A 19,355-nucleotide genomic window follows, 5' to 3' on the forward strand; every position below is an offset into this window, starting at 1 on the left:
CTTTCCAATTACAGCGTGAATGTCAAAATGACAGATATTGAGATAGTCAGCAACAGAATAGAAAAGTAACTGCAGTCACTTAGTAGTGGAAAGGACCAGCTGATATACCTATAAGATTCTACAAAGATTATGCAGAAGAACTTGCTCCCCTTCTAGCACCAGTTTATCATAGATCACTGAAGCAATGAAGGGTACCTAGTACTGAAAAAAAGTGCAGGCCATCTCATTTTCAAGAAGACCTGTAGCACACATGCAGACAATTATAGACCTATGTCGTTGAAGGATTATGGAATATGTTTTATGTTCAAGAATTACGAATTTTTGGAGAACAAAAATCTCCTCTATAAAAATCAACATGGATTCTGCAGACAGAGATCTTGCAAAATGCAACTCGCTCCGTGCCTCCATGAGATATGTATTGCTGCAGACTATGATGCTCAGGTCAAGCCTATGTTCCTGGACTTCAAGAAGGAGTAGGACAGCATCCCACACTGCTGTTTAGGGAAAAAAATATGAGTTTACTAACTATAAGACCTGGTTTGTGACTGGATTCAAGACTTCCTTACAGATAGAACTCAACAAGTCACTCTTAATAGAACAAAATCAACAGGTTTAAAGGTAATTTCTGGAACATTCCAAGGAAGTGCGATAGGACCATTATTGTTTACAAAGCATATAAATGATATAGCAGAAAGCGTCAGCAGCTCTATAAGACGTTTTTGAAAATCATATAGTTGTCTACAAGAAAGTAAAAATGTCACAAGACAGTACTGATTTGCACAATGAGCTGCAGAGGACTCATGAATGGTGCAGACTCTGGCAGTTGACCCTGAGCATAAATAAATAAAACATATTGTACATACATAGGAAAAGAAATCCATTCTTTACAACTACACTATTGATGACAAATTGCTGGAAACAACATCTTATCATTAAATATCTAGGAGTAACTATCCAGTGTAACCTGACATGGCTTGACCACATAAAACAATTAGTACTAGGAAAAGCAGATACCACACTGAGATTCATAGAAGGAATCTTAAGGAAATGTAATTCATTCATGAAGGAACTGGCTTCAAGGCACTTGGTTTACTGAATCTTGAGTATTGTTTATCAATTTGGGATCCTTACCAGGTAGCACTGATAGAAAAGATAGAGAAGATCCATTGAAAAGCAGTGCATTTCATCATGGGATCGTTTAATTGGTGCGAGTGTGTTACAGAGATGCTCAACAAACTCCAGTGGCAGATGCTACAAGAAGAGCATTGTACATCATTGAGAAGTTTTACTACTTACATTTTGAGAGAGCACTTTTAGGGAACAGTTGGACAATATATTACTTACTCCCACACACATCTTGCGAAATGTTCATGACAAGAAAATTCAAGAAATTATAGCTAATACAGGGACTCATGAACAATCATTCTTCCCACACACCTTTCAAAAGTGGAACAGTAGAGGGGATCAGTCGGTAATACCAGAAGTATCCTCCTCAACACACTATTAGGCAGTTTGTGGAGTATGATGTACAAGTATATGTAGAAGAGAGAGTATTTCAAAACACCACAATATGAGACGTACTATTTCAAACATATCTAATAAGACTATATTTGAGGACAGAAGAGAGAGCACATTAACTTTGAGAAACTGGAAGACAAAGGCAATTGTGAAAAATTAGAGAATGCATATTTTAAAATCATGATGCAAGGACAGGAAAAGAAATGCACTGAAGGAAGATGGGATCATTTTAAAAACGAGACCAAAAAGGTAGCTAAGGAAATGCTTGGAGTCAAGGAGAGGAAAAAAGTAAAGAAAGAATGGGTAACACCAGATATGATAACCAAGATGGGTGACTGCAGGATATGGAAAACTGCAAACACAGAAGAAGGGAAGCGCAACTACAGGAGGTTATATAATGAATTAAGAAGGGAGAAAGAAAAAGCAAAGGAGAAATGACTGACAGAAAAGTGTGACAAGACAGAGAAATTAGAGAAAGAAGGAAAATATGATTTGATGTACAAACAAGCAAATGTATTTGACATTCAGGGAAAAGAGAAACAACAATGGACTAAAGAAAGTAGAGGCAGGAGATGGTAAAATGGTGAGTGAACCCCAAGAAATTATGAGAAGATGCGAAGATATGTAGAATGGCTATATGCTGCAGACAGCCAACCAAGTGAAGAAGAGCTTGGGATAGAAGAAGAAGATAAAGTTGCAGATGATGACAAAGGAAATACAATACTAACTAGTGATATTGAAACATCTATGAAGGAGATGAAAAATGGAGCGATGGGAATTGATGAGATTCCTGTGGAACTGTTAAAGTCATTGGAGAAAGAAGGGAAAATGGAGTTGATTGAATTGTGTAATCAAATATTCATGACAGGAAGATGGCCAAAGGTTTTATAACAAGCATCTTAATACCTATAGAAAAAAAAAGAACAGCAAAAAGTGTGAGGAACATAGAACAGTGAGCCTTATATCACATGCAGCCGAGGTCTTGCTGAGGGTGTTCAGAAGAAGGCTATATGGAAAGTTGAATTGCATAATAGGGGATGAACAATTTGGTTTCAGGCAAGGAGTGGGAACTAGAGACACCAATGGGCTACTGAGAATGATAAGAGAGAGGTACACGGAGAAGAAAAGGAAGGTGTATGTTGTGTTCATTGATCTTGAGAAGGTTTTTGGCTGTGTCAGGTGGGACAAACTGATGGAAATCCTAAGGAAACATGGAGTTGACTGGAGGGATAGGTGGCTAATCAGAAATTTATATTTGAACCAGAGAGCAAGAGTAAGAATAGGAGGTGTGATGAGTGAAGAAATTGAAATGGGAAGAGATGTAGGACAAGGTGGTTGTTTATCACCAACACTGTTCAATATGTATCTGGAGGAAATTATTAATGAAAGTTTTGATGGAAGGAGAGGAGTTTGTGTAGGGGATTGGAGAGTGGAGTGTATAAGATTTGCAGACGACATGGTTGTGAAGACAGAGAGTGCAAGAGAGGTGGAACAAATGTTAGATGATCGAGACACAAAATTAGAAGAATATGGAATGAAGATTAACAAGAAGAAAACAAAAAGCATGGTAACTGGAGGAAAGGGGAGAAAAAGCCATATGAAAATAGGGGGAGAGGAAATAGAACAAGTGAATAACTTCAATTACTTGGGAAGTGTAATAATGGATGATATGTATTGCTCAACAGAAATTAAGGAAAAGAATTGCAATGGCAAAAGAAGGATTCAAGAGAGAACAGAAATTACTTTGCAGACCACTAAACAAAGATCTGAGGAAAAGGCTTTCCAAGTGTTACGTCTGGAGTGTTGCACTGTATGATGCAGAGACCTGGGCATTGAGGAAGGAAGATGAAAGAAGATTGGAGGCACTAGAGATGTGGATATGGAGAAGAATGGAAAAATTGAAATGGGGAGACTGAGTAAGGAATAAAGAAATATTAAGAAGGGTTGGAGAAGAAAGAAACATTCTGAAAGTCATTATAAAGATAAAACAGAACTGGATTGGACATTGTTTCAGGAGGGATTGTTCATTGAAGGAAGGAATAGAAGGAATGGTGGAGGGAAAAAGGGGAAGAGGAAAAAGAAGATATCAAATGCTGGGCAATATCCAAGGAGACAAATATTCAGAAATGAAAAGACTGGCTATGGACAGACAAAGGTGGAAAAGGCTTAACCCATGACAATACCTGCCGTGACACAGAATACCTACTGCTACCACTACTACTACTACTACTACTACTACTACTAAGGAAACTATATACCAGTAAGTTACTGCTTAATAAAATAATTGCCCGTTGAGTTGATCACAGGGTTACTTTCTCTAGATTTGCAATTGTTATGACTCTGAGACAAGATCATAACATTAGTAGACTAATCATCTGCATAAATACAGTTCATTTATTGTTGATAGGGAGTTACTGTGACTGAAATCGGTCAACATTGGGAACAACTTGAGAACCCATAGAAATTGGCCAACCAGCTGAGGCCATCAACAGTACACACCAAGAGTAAACAGGAGGACAGTACAACAGAACAATAAACAACAGAGATGGCATGGCAGAATAACAAGTTTGACGAGCAGTCTGAGAGTGAAAACCCCAAGTGTAGTGAATCCTGTGACCATGATGACAATGTGTCATGACAAAGAAACAAGAGCACAGTGACTGAGCACTGAGCCACTGTAAAACTAGCTTTAAAGGGTACCCGAAAGTGCTGACAGGCTGACGAGATAGGCACAGCACTGTGACCACCATGCTGCTGCAGTGAACACCAGCAGCTGCTGGTGTAGCAGTGTTGGAAGCACCCTGGATGATGCTCAGGAAGGTGGACTTGTGGCACGAATGGTGTCACAGCTCTGAAGCCCAGCAGCTGGTGGGAAGAACCTGGGGCATCTGACAGTGCACTGAGGTGTGGCTACACCCATGGAGGAGCTCTGCCAGGCTACAGTCATGGACAGGGGCAGTCCTGTATATGCTCGGGAACATTGTGAATGCAGCTGTTTTGGTGGTGGTAGCTGCCACTTATTTTAACATTCATTGTTTAAACATCTGCACCATATGCTATACTTCACCAGAGGAGGGTGAGTGAAATGCTGTATTAAACAGACATTTGACGTTGTTTGAGGTGAAAAATTGTTCAAAGGCTGTCACCATGAATTAGGGCCCATTGTACAACATGACAAATCGGGGAAGCCCTTCGATGGCTAGAATCTGAACGAGATTGTATCAGTTGTGACGGGTGCCATGCTAGCTGTAATGTGGGTTGCAAGAGTAAGCATCATGACAATGGGGCACATAGAGCCCAGAAAGGGGTGATCACAGTCCAGATGAATGCAGTACCAGAGGCAATGGAGGACTGCACGAAGGGTGAAGGACTGGGGCAGAGCAACCTGGTGCCTGGTACAATTGGAACAGCTGGCACCATGGCCTCCATGTCCTTACTCAGCCTTTAACCTCATGAGGGATTTCATCTGTGATACACACAATGTCTGTAGTGGAAAAGTTGCAAAACTTGAGGGTGCAGGATAGTCAGGATGACAGCTCAGTCAGTATCTGCCTCCAGGTCAAGCAGGAGAATATCGGTGATAACTGACAAATGGTGGGAGAGCAATCCCAGGCGCAGAGCTCTGGATTGTCATTCTTTGAAAAATACGTGAGCCACCCATGTAGCACATAGTGTACAATGCACCATGAGACAGGCTCACAGCAAGTGTCTGTAGTGATATGAGCATCAGTAATGGGAAAGTGTCTGAGATGCATTGCCATTCCACTTTCATGACTACGTGAAAACTTGAGATTTCTTGTTGGTCAAAGGTTGTGTCTGGTTCCGTGGGTGGCCAAGAGAGAGCATCCACATTTTCATGGGGATATGAACTTGTATTTAATGATATGCTTGTAGCAGCTGAGAGAAAGTACACAGTGCTGTGGCCATTGTGTCGTATCCTCTGGAAGTCGAGATCGTGGCTCCAAAACTTCTACCATCGTTTTCAATCTGTAATGAGTGTAAACTTGGTCCCAAATAAGTAAACATGGAACTTATTTATTGCAAAGGCAGTCACCAAATCTTCTTTTTCTATCTCTGAGTAATTTTTTTTAAACAGGTATCAGCAACTTTGATGCATAGGCAACTGGTTTATCAGGACTGCCATTGTCCCTCTTTGCCAGCATGGCACCAATTGCCATAGGGAGAGGCATCTATGGTGAAAACCAGATGACATGAGGGGGAGAAGGCCGTAAGGCAGGGCATGGAGTGCAGCAGATGCTACAGCTGTGTGAAAACACGCTCGCAGGCAGTCATCCTCCTGTACTGAATCGTTTTCTTGTCCTCTTGTGGAACAACATTTAAATAATAATTCACCTTTCCCAAGAAAGCCTGTAGCCCCTTTAAGTTTTGGGGGTTGGGTAGAGAGTCAATAGCTGCTACACTGCGGTCAGGGGACTAGATCCCTTATTTGTTGAGCAAGTCTGGTGCACTCCATGTGCTCCAGAAAAAAACTGGCATTGGTGTAAAAAGCACTTGAACCAAGGGTCCTGAAACATAGTAAACAAGATGCAAAGATTGCATACATGGTCCTGACATGTGGTGCCCATGACAATTAAGTCTCTGAGATATATTGTGCAAGCAGGAATTAACATGGTTAACTGTTTCAGGTACATCCAGAAGACTGATGGAGGGGAAGAGAACCCAAAGAGCAAGTGCTTGTAACTGTATAGGCCAAAGCAGATGGTAATAATGATGATGTGTTGTAACCTCTCACCCAGTGGCATCTGTAAATATGCACCGGCAAGGTCAATCTTAGAAAAATATTCACTTCTGAGGAGCTACTTGAGGAGGTCCTCTGGATATTGTTTGGGCTAAGTTTCCATTTATACCATGGCACTGATTGTCAATTTAAAGTCTCTGCATAGCTGAAGGGAAACATTGGGTTTTGTGATCACAACCAGGGTGTGGCCCAAGCACTGGTTTTAAGAGATTCAGTCACACCAGTTTCGTGGAGGCAATTGAGTTTCTGCTTAACAGCAGACAAGTCATGCCCGGTAGAAACGGGGCACTGTGCCTGGACGTAAGGAGGTATAAGCCTGGAAATCTGTGGCACCAGGTTTGAATATAGGCACGAAGGTAGCACAAAGTTAATTGAGTTCCTGCAATCATGTCAGATGCTATCTGAACCTCATCAGAGATGGAAAATACAAACAGTGAGAAGGAATCTAGATGGTCAACGTTAGCCAGATGTATGACTATTAAGAATAAACAGCATTAGCAACTGTGCGAATTTTTTGTAGGCAGTTGTAACTGTAAATTTATCCCAGAGAAGAATCTAACTATATACAACCAATGTACGGCAGGGTGAGAAAAATGTAGGCTAATGAGCATACATTTGGAGGTTGACCAAGGAAATAATAGCTCTTTGTGTCCACCTGGAAATGGATGTCCCTGCCACAATTGTGAGGGTGTTTAAATACTGTAATAGTGGAAGGATCATCCTGGTGAATAATCACGTGATGCTCATGCACTGTCCCTTGATGCAGATGGGTAATGCAGTCCAGTGGTCCCTACAGTTTACAACAGACAGTTTGGAGATGTCCACCTTTGCCACAATGAGCGTCGTTCTCCCAGCAATTCAGACAATCTGCTTGTGGTTATGACATGAAGCAGTCTGGACATGATGGAAGACTCAATGCCCACATTGATGGAGTGTGACTGGCTGTTGAGAGGCCATTGGCACATCAGAAATTGATGAATCACAATGCCACCATCTGGAACACTGGTTACAACAGTCCCACTATCATGTTGTGTCTGAAGTGCTACTACTTGTGGCCAAGCCATGAGTTTATTTGGTACCTGCACAATTTCAAAAGAATGCTCAGTTTTCAAAATACCATCCAAGGTAAGATTCTTCACCTTGAGAGTGACAGTGTGTACTTCCAATTGGACCACAATGTCTCAAATCAAGGAGTCAGCATATGATGGCTTGGAAGCTTGGTTCACACAAGTGAAATTGCAATGGCAGCTAAGATGTTGCAAGTCAGTCACCCACAAGTGATAGGACTGACCAGGTTGCTTGTGGTACTGATGGAACTCGAGGTCCGACGCTACCACGTGGAACTGCTCTGAATAATAATTCAAAAGGAACAAGCACATCTCCTTGAAAGTGAGTGCAGCTGGATATGAGAGGGGAGCCAACTTCTTCAGTAAGAAAAATATCACCAGAAAGGCCAAGAAAGGAAGAGTGACTGCTGATTAGCATTAGCAGAGACACAAAAGGCAATAAAGTGCTGTTTCAGCTGCTGCCAATACATGTCCCAGTCCTCTTTGCTGTTGTTAAAAGACACAAATGTCAGTGAGTGGCTCTCCACCTGGGAAGTGACCACTGCCTGTATGGGTTGGGTACTCTAAATCTCCAGTTGATTCTTCAAAGGGTGAATTTCCTAATGGATCAATTCAGTTTATTGTTGCTGTTGTTGCAACTGCTGTTGCAGTTGCTGCTCCAACAGTAGCTGTTGCTGTGGCATTCCTGTGACTTACACAAGCTTTCCAACTGTGGGATTCTGCTAGCCTTTTACCTTGTTGCCAGTTATTGTGACCGGAATCTGACGAGGCTGTGAATGACTCAAGAACTTGCAGAAAATAGCCAACCAGCTGAGGCCACCAACAGCAGGCTGCCAAGAGTAAACAGGAAGACAATGCAATAGGAAGTTAGACGATACAGACAGGATGACAGACTAATGAGCCTAATGAACAATCCAAGAGAGAGAACCTATGATGTAGTGAATCTTGTGACCAAGAAAATGAAGAGTAGTGACAACAGTACAAGAGCACAGCAGAATTATGGCTGAAGACTGAGCTGCTGCGCCACTAGCTTTGGAGGGTGGCCGGGAGTGCTGACAGACTGGCAAAACAGGTGTGACTCTGCAGCCAGCGCTGCAGCAGCGATACCAGCACCTGCAGAAATAACAGTGCTGTGTACTGGCTGTCATGGCTTCCAGCAGGCTTTCAAACTTGCTGGGCTGGCATATCAGAGTAGTGATTGTGGCAGCAGGGTACATTATGTGGTAGTGAACTTGCAAGTCAGCATCATTGGTCAGCATGAGCAAAGTTCTTAAGTAGACTTTGTAAGGACCTGGCAGCTTATTACACCAATGTGAATAATATTATGTAAGCCTGTCATCAGTGCTGAGGACTGAAGTCTCAGATGTGAAAGCAGAGGTATTCAACATGAAGTCAGTCCAATGCAAAAGTAGCAGTGGGGGCTAGAAGTGTTGTTCTCTCTCCTGTTGAAATTTTAGCAGACCTTATAGTTGTGTGTCTTGTGTTTTATTGAACAGCCTTGTAGTCTCACTGATAAAATTGTTTGCCAGAAAATCTGTCATGTTAAGGTACACCCTGTAACAGAACGTAAGATCGTGTATGTCAGTAATTTTCGTGTATGTCAGTAATTTCTTTACGTGTAATGTTTTATGTAAATATAGCCTTTGACTGCGAGTTTAACGACTAAGAGACAGTTATCTTTGGACATGCGGAAAGGAGGTCGATCTTTGGGAGAGGTGGTTAAAGGACTTTGGAGAGAAAGCGTGGGCTAGAGGAGGTGGGAATACAGATGTGGTGTAAAACAATGTCTTATTGCATATTATTGTAGAAGTGTTAAATGTGAATAAATGAATTAAATAGTGATTTGCAAAACTAATGTAACGTTTGCTCTCTAAAAATCAAAATACCACATTGCCCTACAAACCAGTTAGTCTCATCCAAACACAAAGAAAACCGCGGGAACATCGCAGTGGAATCACCTCTAGACTTCACGAAGACAACAACGCAGCCATCGATATGAGTTAAGTACCAAATTGTTCGTACTTGTTAACAACCTTGGACTATAAATTTGAATCTCCTATAGTACCTGAAGTCACCATGTGGACAAAGGAGTAGGACAACTTATATACAGTGGAAATTATAGGAAGAGGTCTGTTAAACTTGGGGGCTCGTCCGGGATATTACAGTTAAGTGCGATGGGACTAATTGCGCTTCGTTTGCAGAACATTACAAACTTTATAATTTGTAAAATGTGAATAACATTGTACACATTTCCTGGACCAGAAAAAGTAGTGTGAGAACCAACAAAGTGCTGGCTTATCGGAGAGGTGGACCTGTGATCGATGTAGTGCTGTGAAAAGATAACTACAATTCTGCTTTGTTTTAAACTTTTCGTCAAAACTGTATCCAAACATATGGTGCCATCATGATGCTATCAGAAGAAATTAAAAAGGAAGTTGGAGAAATGTTAGACTCGAAAGTGTGTGGTGTAAGTGACGATCCAGATGACTCACAAACCGAAAGAAAACCGGATCAACAGGACTGGGTAAGTTTACTCTTTGCCAGAATGGGACAAATGCAGACCGAATTAACAAGGGCAATGAACTCAAATAGTGAATTCCTAGAATCGAAAATAAATGCATCTAGTGAAGCGCTGGAAGCAAAAATGAAAAGCAACGGTGATGTACTGAAAGAAGAGATCTCAAATTTAAAACTTCAATTAGGAGAAAGTTTGAAGGGCGTGAACTCCAAAATTGAAGCTGTAGAGAATAAGTTTGTGACCTTAGAAAATAAGTCATCCACAGTTAGCTCAAGTCAAGGGAAAGAGATTGAAAGGTTAACTGCAGCTCAAAGAACTGTGGAGGAGAGGGTAGACAAATTAAGTCTAAATACAGAATCAAAAGTTAACTCCTTAGATGCTGAATTAAATAAGATACAAGAGTCTGTAACATGTAATTTAAGTGTAATAGACAAGAGATTCACTGAAATGCAAGATAATTTTGTGTCTAGAAATTTATGTATGAATGGTGGAAGTGTGTGGAGTAATTCACCTGTAAAAAGTTTTCCTTGTGATAATTTACACCCTGTAGATTTTTTGCAACACTGCTCTGACAACCTTGTTACTGGCATGTCTAATAATCTAAAGATTAAATTTGTTAAAAAATTTCTTGAGGGAGAAGCTTTGTCTTGGGCAAACCAACATTTTGATGAGTGGAAAACGTTTGATGATTTTAAGAAGAGTTTCTTAAATAAGTTTTGGTCTGAGACTGAACAGGGTAGAATAAAAAGTGAATTTTTAAATGGGCCTATCTTCAGGGGCAGAAACCACTCAATGAAAGACTTTTGCAGGGATCAACTTAGGAAATTGGTGCATCTAGATAAACCCTTCGACGAAATGACGCAAATTGATGCCCTTAAAAGGAGGTTACCTGAAAGAATACAGTGGGAATTAGTGCATGGACCTGACGACTGTTTAGACCAGTTTCTAAAATATATAGACAAATTAGACAGAGCAATGGAGAGAAATGTGCAACAGTTTAGTAACGGAAACCATTACAGTGGGAGGTGGAATTCTGATTACCGTGGAGAAAACCCTAGAAGGGATGATAGAGATTTTCGGAATGAACACCAATATGATAGAACAAGAGAGTACAATGCTAATTGGAGAGGGAGTAACTGGGAAAGCAATGGTGTAACTAGGAACAACAGATGGGAAGGTAACAACAGAATGAATACAAATTGGAGGAGTGACAATAGAGGTAGACATCCGGAAAACTCCGGACCGCCTCAATGAGGGTCCACAGCTTTGGGGCAAACAGATTTAAACATAATAGGACCACTAACTTTCACACAAAACCCAATACTGTAAATAACTGTACCATTAACAAACAGGTTAAAAACCAGGAATACCAAGTGAATTATATAAATTTTGATAAAAAATTTTGGGATGCTATGTGGCACAGTAGACCACCACAAAATAAACATAGGAGAGACCAAAGTTCTGACTCAATTCTGGATGAGGGGATGTTAAATGATTTTTACAGGTGGGCAAAAAGGGGAGAGCAAGCTAATAATGAAGAGAGTAACAAATGTTTTAGTTCAGAATTGGGGGGGTTGTTCACACAAGAAGGTAATAGTGAATCAGCTGATGATAAACCTAAGCAACAGGAAAAAGAATCAACTATAGAAAGTGAAAAACAGAGAGAAATAGATGAAACTGGCAGTAAAGTATACCATAGTAGTGATGATGTTAGTATTTTTGATGTGAAAAGTATGGTAAGCAAACCAGTGAGTGAGTACAATGTTTTTATTGAAATAAATAATGAAGTGTTGGAATTTGATGATAGTTGTGGTGATGAAGCACAGGAATATGATAGGAATAATGAAGTGACAGCTGAAAATCAGTTGCTACATGTCTTTCCTGATGAGCTCATGGTTAATCAAAGTGGTGATAACAAAAGTGAAAATATTGTGAAAGAATTAGATTTGCGTGATATTATTGAAAGTAAAGGAAGCCAATTCTTAGAATTCCTGTGGAACCAGTATAATGAGAGTTGTAGTAGCAAAGTGTTTTGGTATCGTCTAAGTATTATTAGTGGAGTTTTATGCCCACGCTGGTGGGAGAGTAAAAGAAAGAGTCTGAGTGAAAGGTACATAAACAGTAGGGAGATATTTTGTGTGCAGCCAAAGTGTAAACTTGACACTAGTAACTTAGAATCTGAAAATCAGGTAAACCTGATGAAGACTGAAAGGGAGGAAGTAGATGGAAATTATAAAGAAATTGAAAAAGATTTATTATATGAAGTCCCTGAGGGGAAGGCAGATGAAAAGGAATTAGGCTGTCCATACATTAAAATAAGAGTAAATCAGTGGGAAGGACACTGTCTTATTGATACAGGAAGCCCCATATGCGCAATTTCAGAAAAATTTAGAGATAAAATTAGAGATGGTAAGAACTTTGTAGAAATGCCGGTTGTAGGGGTAAAAATCAGAGGTGCCACTGGTAGGCAAAGTAAGGTAGTTAAGAGTCAGGTATTGTTAACGTTTCAAATTGAAAATGTGGAGTTTGAACAGGGTTGCCTTGTGGTCCCAAGGTTAGAAGAAAATATCATTTTTGGCATGGATTGGGTCTTAAAAGTGGGTGTAAGCTTCTCTTGGGAAGATAAGACTGTTATAATTACTGAACCTGAGAAAAATAGTATTCTGAAAACAGAAATGTACATCCTTAACTGTAGTAATTCTTGCAACCATATCAAAGCTGTTGTAAGCAAGGTAGATAATCAAGCCATAAGTGATAACACATCCTTTGATCTTATAAATGAACAAAATTTCGAAGAATTAGTCGAAGTAAAATTGAAGGAAGCTGTAAATCTAAGTGAAAGTCAGAAAAATCAGTTAAGAGAAGTGTTATGGGAATTTCAGGATACATTCAGTGAGAGGCCAGGGAAGGTAAAAGACTATCAGTGCAGACTTCAACTCAGAGATCATCATCCTTTCTTCCTAAAACCATATGGCATTCCATTCTCCAGGAAAAAAGATGTAGAAAGGGAAATCCAAAAAATGGAAACTTGGGGGATTATTGAAAGGAGTAGAAGTGCTTACAACAACCCATTAGTTCAAAATGGTTCAAATGGCTCTGAGCACTATGGGACTCAACATCTTAGGTCATAAGTCCCCTAGAACTTAGAACTACTTAAACCTAACTAACCTAAGGACATCACACACACCCATGCCCGAGGCAGGATTCGAACCTGCGACCGTAGCAGTCCCGCAGTTCCGGACTGCAGCGCCAGAACCGCTAGACCACCGCGGCCGGCAACCCATTAGTAGTTGTGTCTAAGAGAAATGGTGGGGTTAGACTTGTACTTGACTCTAGCCACCTTAATAAGTTTTTGATTAGAGAAAATGACCACCCTGACAATATGGATGAACTCCTGCACAAATTTGATAATGTAAAATTTATGAGTAGCCTAGACTTGACATCTGGTTTTCACCAAATACCACTTGAACTTGGTTCTAGGAAGTATACTGCCTTTTTGTATGGTGGCAAAAGTTACCAATATTGTGTTGTCCCTTTTGGATTGAATGTATCGGTGGCTGAATTTATCAGAGCACTGGATTTTGTATTAGGTGATGAATTGTCTTCAAAATTAATAGTATATGTAGATGACATTCTTGTAACTGGAAAAACCTGGGAAGATCATCTAAACCTTCTGAGACAAGTCTGTTCAAAATTGAGGGAAGGGAGAATGACCGTAAAATTGGAAAAATGTTGTTTTGGAGTTAATGAACTGAAATTTTTGGGGCATAATATTTCAGAAAAGGGAATCTTACCGGATAAGGATAAACTTGAGGCCATTGTAAACTTCCCTACTCCCAAGAACAAAAAACAACTCAAGTCCTTTTTTGGTTTCACTGGATTCTATAGAAAATTTCTTAGTACCCAAGCTTTAAATGCAAACTGCTTATGTAACTTACTAAAAATGAATACTGTTTGGGATTGGACACAAGAATGTCAGGATGCGTTCGTGGAAATAAAACAACAACTGTCCCAAAGTCAAATGTTGTATAGACCTGTTATGTCGATACCATTCTGTATAATGACAGATAGTAGTGAGACAGGTTTAGGGGCACACTTGTTTCAAAACATAGAAGTAGAAGGAAAATTAGAACACCATTCTATTGCTTTTGCTAGCCGGGTTTTACAAAAGTATGAAAAATCATATACAGTCACAGAGAAGGAACTACTTGCCATCCACTGGGCATTTAATAAGTTTAAAAGTTATCTTTTAGGGCACAAGGTAATTGTTTTCTCTGACCATAAAGCTCTATCGTACATTCAGGAGTGCAGACTCTATCATGACCGTATAACAAGGTGGGTTTTATTCCTTCAACAGTTTGACTACGAGATCAAATTTATTCAGGGTAAACATAATGTCATTGCAGATGCCCTTTCCAGACTACCAGTAGGTGCAGATGTTGAAAATACTTATGGAAAAGAGGAGAAAGAGTTCAAACTTATGTACTTAAAGGGTGTAAAAGATGAAGCTGAAATACTGAAAATCTGTAATGATATTCGTAGAAACCAAAACCACAATGAAAATTGGAAGCTGGTTAAAAGTTATATAGGGAAAAAGGGAGGAGAAAAGGTAGATCAGTATTATAAAGTACAAAAAGGGACTTTGTTCAGGAGACCTAGACCTGACTTAGACAATTGGAAACTATGTTGGCCTGAGCAATGTATTGACACGTTAATCAGTTACATACACGAAAGCTTCGGACACTGCGGGGCAACAAAATGTATACAGAAGATACAGGAAAATGTATACTTGTATAATATCAGTAGGAGAGTGAAGAAAAAACTTGAAACCTGTGATCGTTGTCAGAGAGTAAAAGTGAGCAACCAAACATCTAAAGGATTGATGCAAAACATTTTACCAAATAAAAACCTTGAATTAACAGCTATTGATCTATATGGACCACTACCAAGGTCAAGGGGAGGGTATAGTTACATCTTCGTTATAGTTGACGTTTTCTCTAAATTTATAAAATTGTATACATTAAAGAGATCAACCAGTAAACAAATTATCATCAAGCTGACGAATCATTATTTCACAAATGTTGGTATTCCCCAGGCCATCATGTCTGATAATGGGTCACAGTTTACATCTAAATTATGGAAAAATTTTATTGAAGATACAGGAATAAAACATATCTTGATTTCGGTTTGTCACCCATCAAGTAACCCAGCAGAAAGGTACATGAGGGAAATTGGAAGGCTCTGCAGAACATACTGTAGTAAAAATCATGTTAATTGGATTGAAAATGTTACTGACTTTGAGGATATAATGAACAGCCTACAGCATTCATCCACTGGTTTTTCACCTTACGAAGTAATGTTTAATAGGCGACCTGCAAATTTGATTTCTGAGAATGTTGATTTCCCACCTTGTCAAACTATGACACCCCAGGAAAGAGAGACAGCTGTTAGGAACACTATGAAAAGACAAGGAGAGGTAAGAAAGCGGAGACATGATGCAAGACGTAAAGGAGTACAGTTCAGGACAGGAGACCTGGTTTTAGTAAAAACACAGGAAAAATCTAGATTGATGAGTTCTGAAATAAAGAAATTTTTTGACATCTATATAGGCCCCTTTGAAATCAAGGAAAACCCACACCCTAATGCCTATAGGCTAATCTACCCAAAATCCAAGAAGTTATTTGGACTGCGCAATGTTACAGAGTTAAAACTCTACAAACATGACCCATAAAATAGTCTTTAATAAGTAAAATGCTGCTCGGAAAGAACTAGTTGACTGGCCCAACTACATCACTTTATTGTTTTATCATTCAAGGAAAACTTCATGTCAAAGTGTGGGACTATGTCAGCTAAAAGTATGAAGTAGATTTTGTGTTAATGTGAATTATGTCTGTACTAATTTCTCTTTGTTCTCTAGTATACCCATTCATTAAATTTGGTACGAGATCAGTGTGTCTGGCTACGAACCATTCTACAGTGTCATAGTAATGTCTCTTAACAGAAACCAAAGTTAATGATGTGGACACTTTTAAAGTAATAAGATATGAATAGTGATTGTGTGTAAGAAGACAAAACCTTGTCATTTGTAAGCTATGTCAGATGGAACGTTATTTAATGGATAAAGCAAACTGGAGGTACGTGTTAGATTATGAGAGTGTACTTTGAAAGACCAGGTATGTTATAGTGTGTTAAAAATATAGTGGGTAGTCATGAAATTTAATCATGCAAATTAAGAATGTATTGAGGTTTAGAGCATTATGGAAACAGATGTTGGTGTATTACTTTTGAAACACTTGTGATGGATTGAAGGTTATGTGACACTAATTTTGAAGTTTATGTTGTGGGAGAATATTTTGTAATAGTTTTGATAATTAAATGTTAAAGTGAATGAAGAGCTGTTAGGAATTTATCCCATACCCTGTTACACAATTTGGAATAATTTCTATTCATGGCAATATACTATTTGAGCACAGGAGAGTAAATAAAAATGAAATGCTGCTTAATAATGATGTAAAGTTAGGGTATAAATACTAACAATCTTACACAATTTAAGTGTAGAGTTTGTCATAATTTGACCTATAAAGCTGAAATAGATGTACAATGTGAGGATACTGCAATTATAGTCGCAATCATATGGAACGTCTCAGCTATCTCATTATAAAGGAAACATTAAATCATAAATATGTAAACCAATCTGACTCTGAAAATACAGTGCTGATCGCACATAATTGAATTTGCACTGGATTCACCATGTGATTCCATTCATCACGTATACATGAATTTTCCCTAAGAGACAACCATTTAACATTGTGTATAAGTATTACAATATTTTGAATTATGTCTATTTTATCTATGTGGTTAAAAGAACCTGTGTATTCTAGAATAATGATTTCTTTAGATTTAATGGTTGTTTTGGGCACAATCCATGCCATAAGGTATTTTGTTGAAGCACTTATATTAAAAGATTGTGAGAGATGCCTACATTCCACAGTTCACTTAATATATTCTAAAGAAACCACTGACAATCAGAAGAATGAGGTTAACTAAGATACATTAAGTCAGTATTGAAGTAAACTTGAGTTTATGCATATACTATATAATTATGTACCCATCTTAACACGGCTGTTCAGCTACCATGATCAATTAAATATAAGGTGCCATATTTTATTGTTAGTTATAAGCTCATTACACTTATTGCTCAATACAGCCAATGTAACTTTCAAATTGTATATCATGGAAAGTGTATATATATATAACTAAGATCACTTGGGAACCAATTTTATTACTAACTTTTGGAACTGGAAATTTTATTATGATGTGTGTATTAGACATATTTTATTCCATAGTGACACACAATCCCATGCATGCCATGCACGGACTTGTGTGTGTGTGTGTGTGTGGGGGGGGGGGGGGGGGGGGTATTGTAACAGAACGTAAGATCATGTATGTCAGTAATTTTCGTGTATGTCAGTAATTTCTTTACGTGTAATGTTTTATGTAAATATAGCCTTTGACTGCGAGTTTAATGACTAAGAGACAGTTATCTTTGGACATGCGGAAAGGAGGTCGATCTTTGGGAGAGGTGGTTAAAGGACTTTGGAGAGAAAGCGTGGGCTAGAGGAGGTGGGAATACAGATGTGGTGTAAAACAATGTCTTATTGCATATTATTGTAGAAGTGTTAAATGTGAATAAATGAATTAAATAGTGATTTGCAAAACTAATGTAACGTTTGCTCTCTAAAAATCAAAATACCACATCGCCCTACAAACCAGTTAGTCTCATCCAAACACAAAGAAAACCGCGGGAACATCGCAGTGGAATCACCTCTAGACTTCACGAAGACAACAATGCAGCCATCGATATGAGTTATGTACCAAACTGTTCGTACTTGTTAACAACCTCGGACTATAAATTTGAATCTCCTGTAGTACCTGAAGTCACCATGTGGACAAAGGAGTAGGACAACTTATATACAGTGGAAATCATAGGAAGAGGTCTGTTAAAACCCTCCATTCCACACTAATCTACAAGGCATTCTGCTTGAAAAGCATATTAACAACAAAAAACCAATTGTGCCAAGATCACCGCACATTTACAATGGCACAATTCCTCGGACCACATAAGCTTTCTTTCAGTTCTGTTAGCTCAGAATACCTATCCTGAGCCTCATATTGTATTCACTTCCTTTCTCTATCAATGAAATCTCCATTCCTTCTGGAATACTGATGGCCATTAAGCCAGAGTTAGGTCATCATTGTCTCATAGGATGCATCCTTTCACTTTTAAAACTCCACAACCCATCACAGTCTTCTTCCTGAGGAAGGAACTGGTGGTTCTTACAGCAAAGAAAGTGCCATGCACTTTTTCATGCATCATTAAGCAGTACTAAAAATTTCACCTCCTGAAGATAAGATGCAACTAGAAATTCAGTCCCTGCTTTTAGTTTTCACAAGTGATTTTGCAAGACTGTCAAGTACTGTGACTGAGACTGGTCCATGTAGCTGCTGCCACCATCCTATATTGTGGCAGCAGAGGGTGTTCATAGTCAAGAGCCACTGAGAGTACGACTCAGTGGGCTTGCATCACTGGAACTGCTGGGACCCACACAAGTACTATCAGTGTCTGATGTGCCAGTGAGGGTGGTATTGATCTATGATACCACATTCTGGGATATTATACCATGGTTGGAAGGATTTTCGATTAAAACTCAATATTTCATCTTCATCTGAGGAGGATATTTTTGACAAAAAGAATGGTAAAAAAATGCCTAGAAGAGCAGATGGCCACTGTAGGAGAAGAGAGATTGACAGATCAGCTGTTGCAGAACATGCTTTGCACATTCATTTTGATAAGACACAAGTACTGGCAACCACAAGTGGATACTGTGAAAAGCTATACAGAGGGGACATAGAGATTGTTAAACACGCCAAGAATTTCATTAGGAAGGAGGAGGGATTGAAACTGAATGACATATGGATCTCAATGCTGAAGAAGATGTGTACAAGTCTTCCACCATGGGGTGATAGCGATAGCGGATGACAGCAAGCAACAATGTACAATTGCAACTGGGTATTCAAAGCATATGACATAGCATCACTGCATCAGAGTACATGAAACAGAATTTTGCTGCAGTCAGCAGTTATTCAGTGTGAATCAGACATTCAAAAATGCTACAATTCCCTTTGAAAATGGGTATGAAACATTGTGTTTTAATGGAAAATCCACCCAACTTCAACATAATAGGCCAATATATTTTATTAATTCTGAATGTATGGTTAATGGAGGTCTGTGCATACTGAATAGATACCCATCTATGTGAGCTGCTTAAAGACTTCTTAAGTAACAGAATCCAGCACATTGCCCTGGATGGCAAGTATTCATCAGAGATAAGGGAATTATCAGCATTGCCCCAGGGATGTGTAAAAGCATGACCAGCAACCTGTGACTGTTTGCTGATGATAGTGTTGCATGCGGAAAAGTGTCACCATTGAG

At 39.1% G+C, this 19,355-nt stretch overlaps 1 protein-coding gene across 1 annotated transcript in view; it reads left to right on the plus strand.

The window, feature by feature from the left end:
* The window catches only part of LOC126485115 (synaptic vesicle glycoprotein 2B-like), a 299,914-nt gene that overhangs the window by 113,083 nt on the left and 167,476 nt on the right, over window positions 1–19,355 (plus strand). The gene's annotated exons all lie outside the window — the stretch shown is intronic.

Source organism: Schistocerca serialis, chromosome 6, assembly GCF_023864345.2.
Source record: "Schistocerca serialis cubense isolate TAMUIC-IGC-003099 chromosome 6, iqSchSeri2.2, whole genome shotgun sequence".
Classification (NCBI taxonomy): Eukaryota; Metazoa; Arthropoda; class Insecta; order Orthoptera; family Acrididae; genus Schistocerca; species Schistocerca serialis.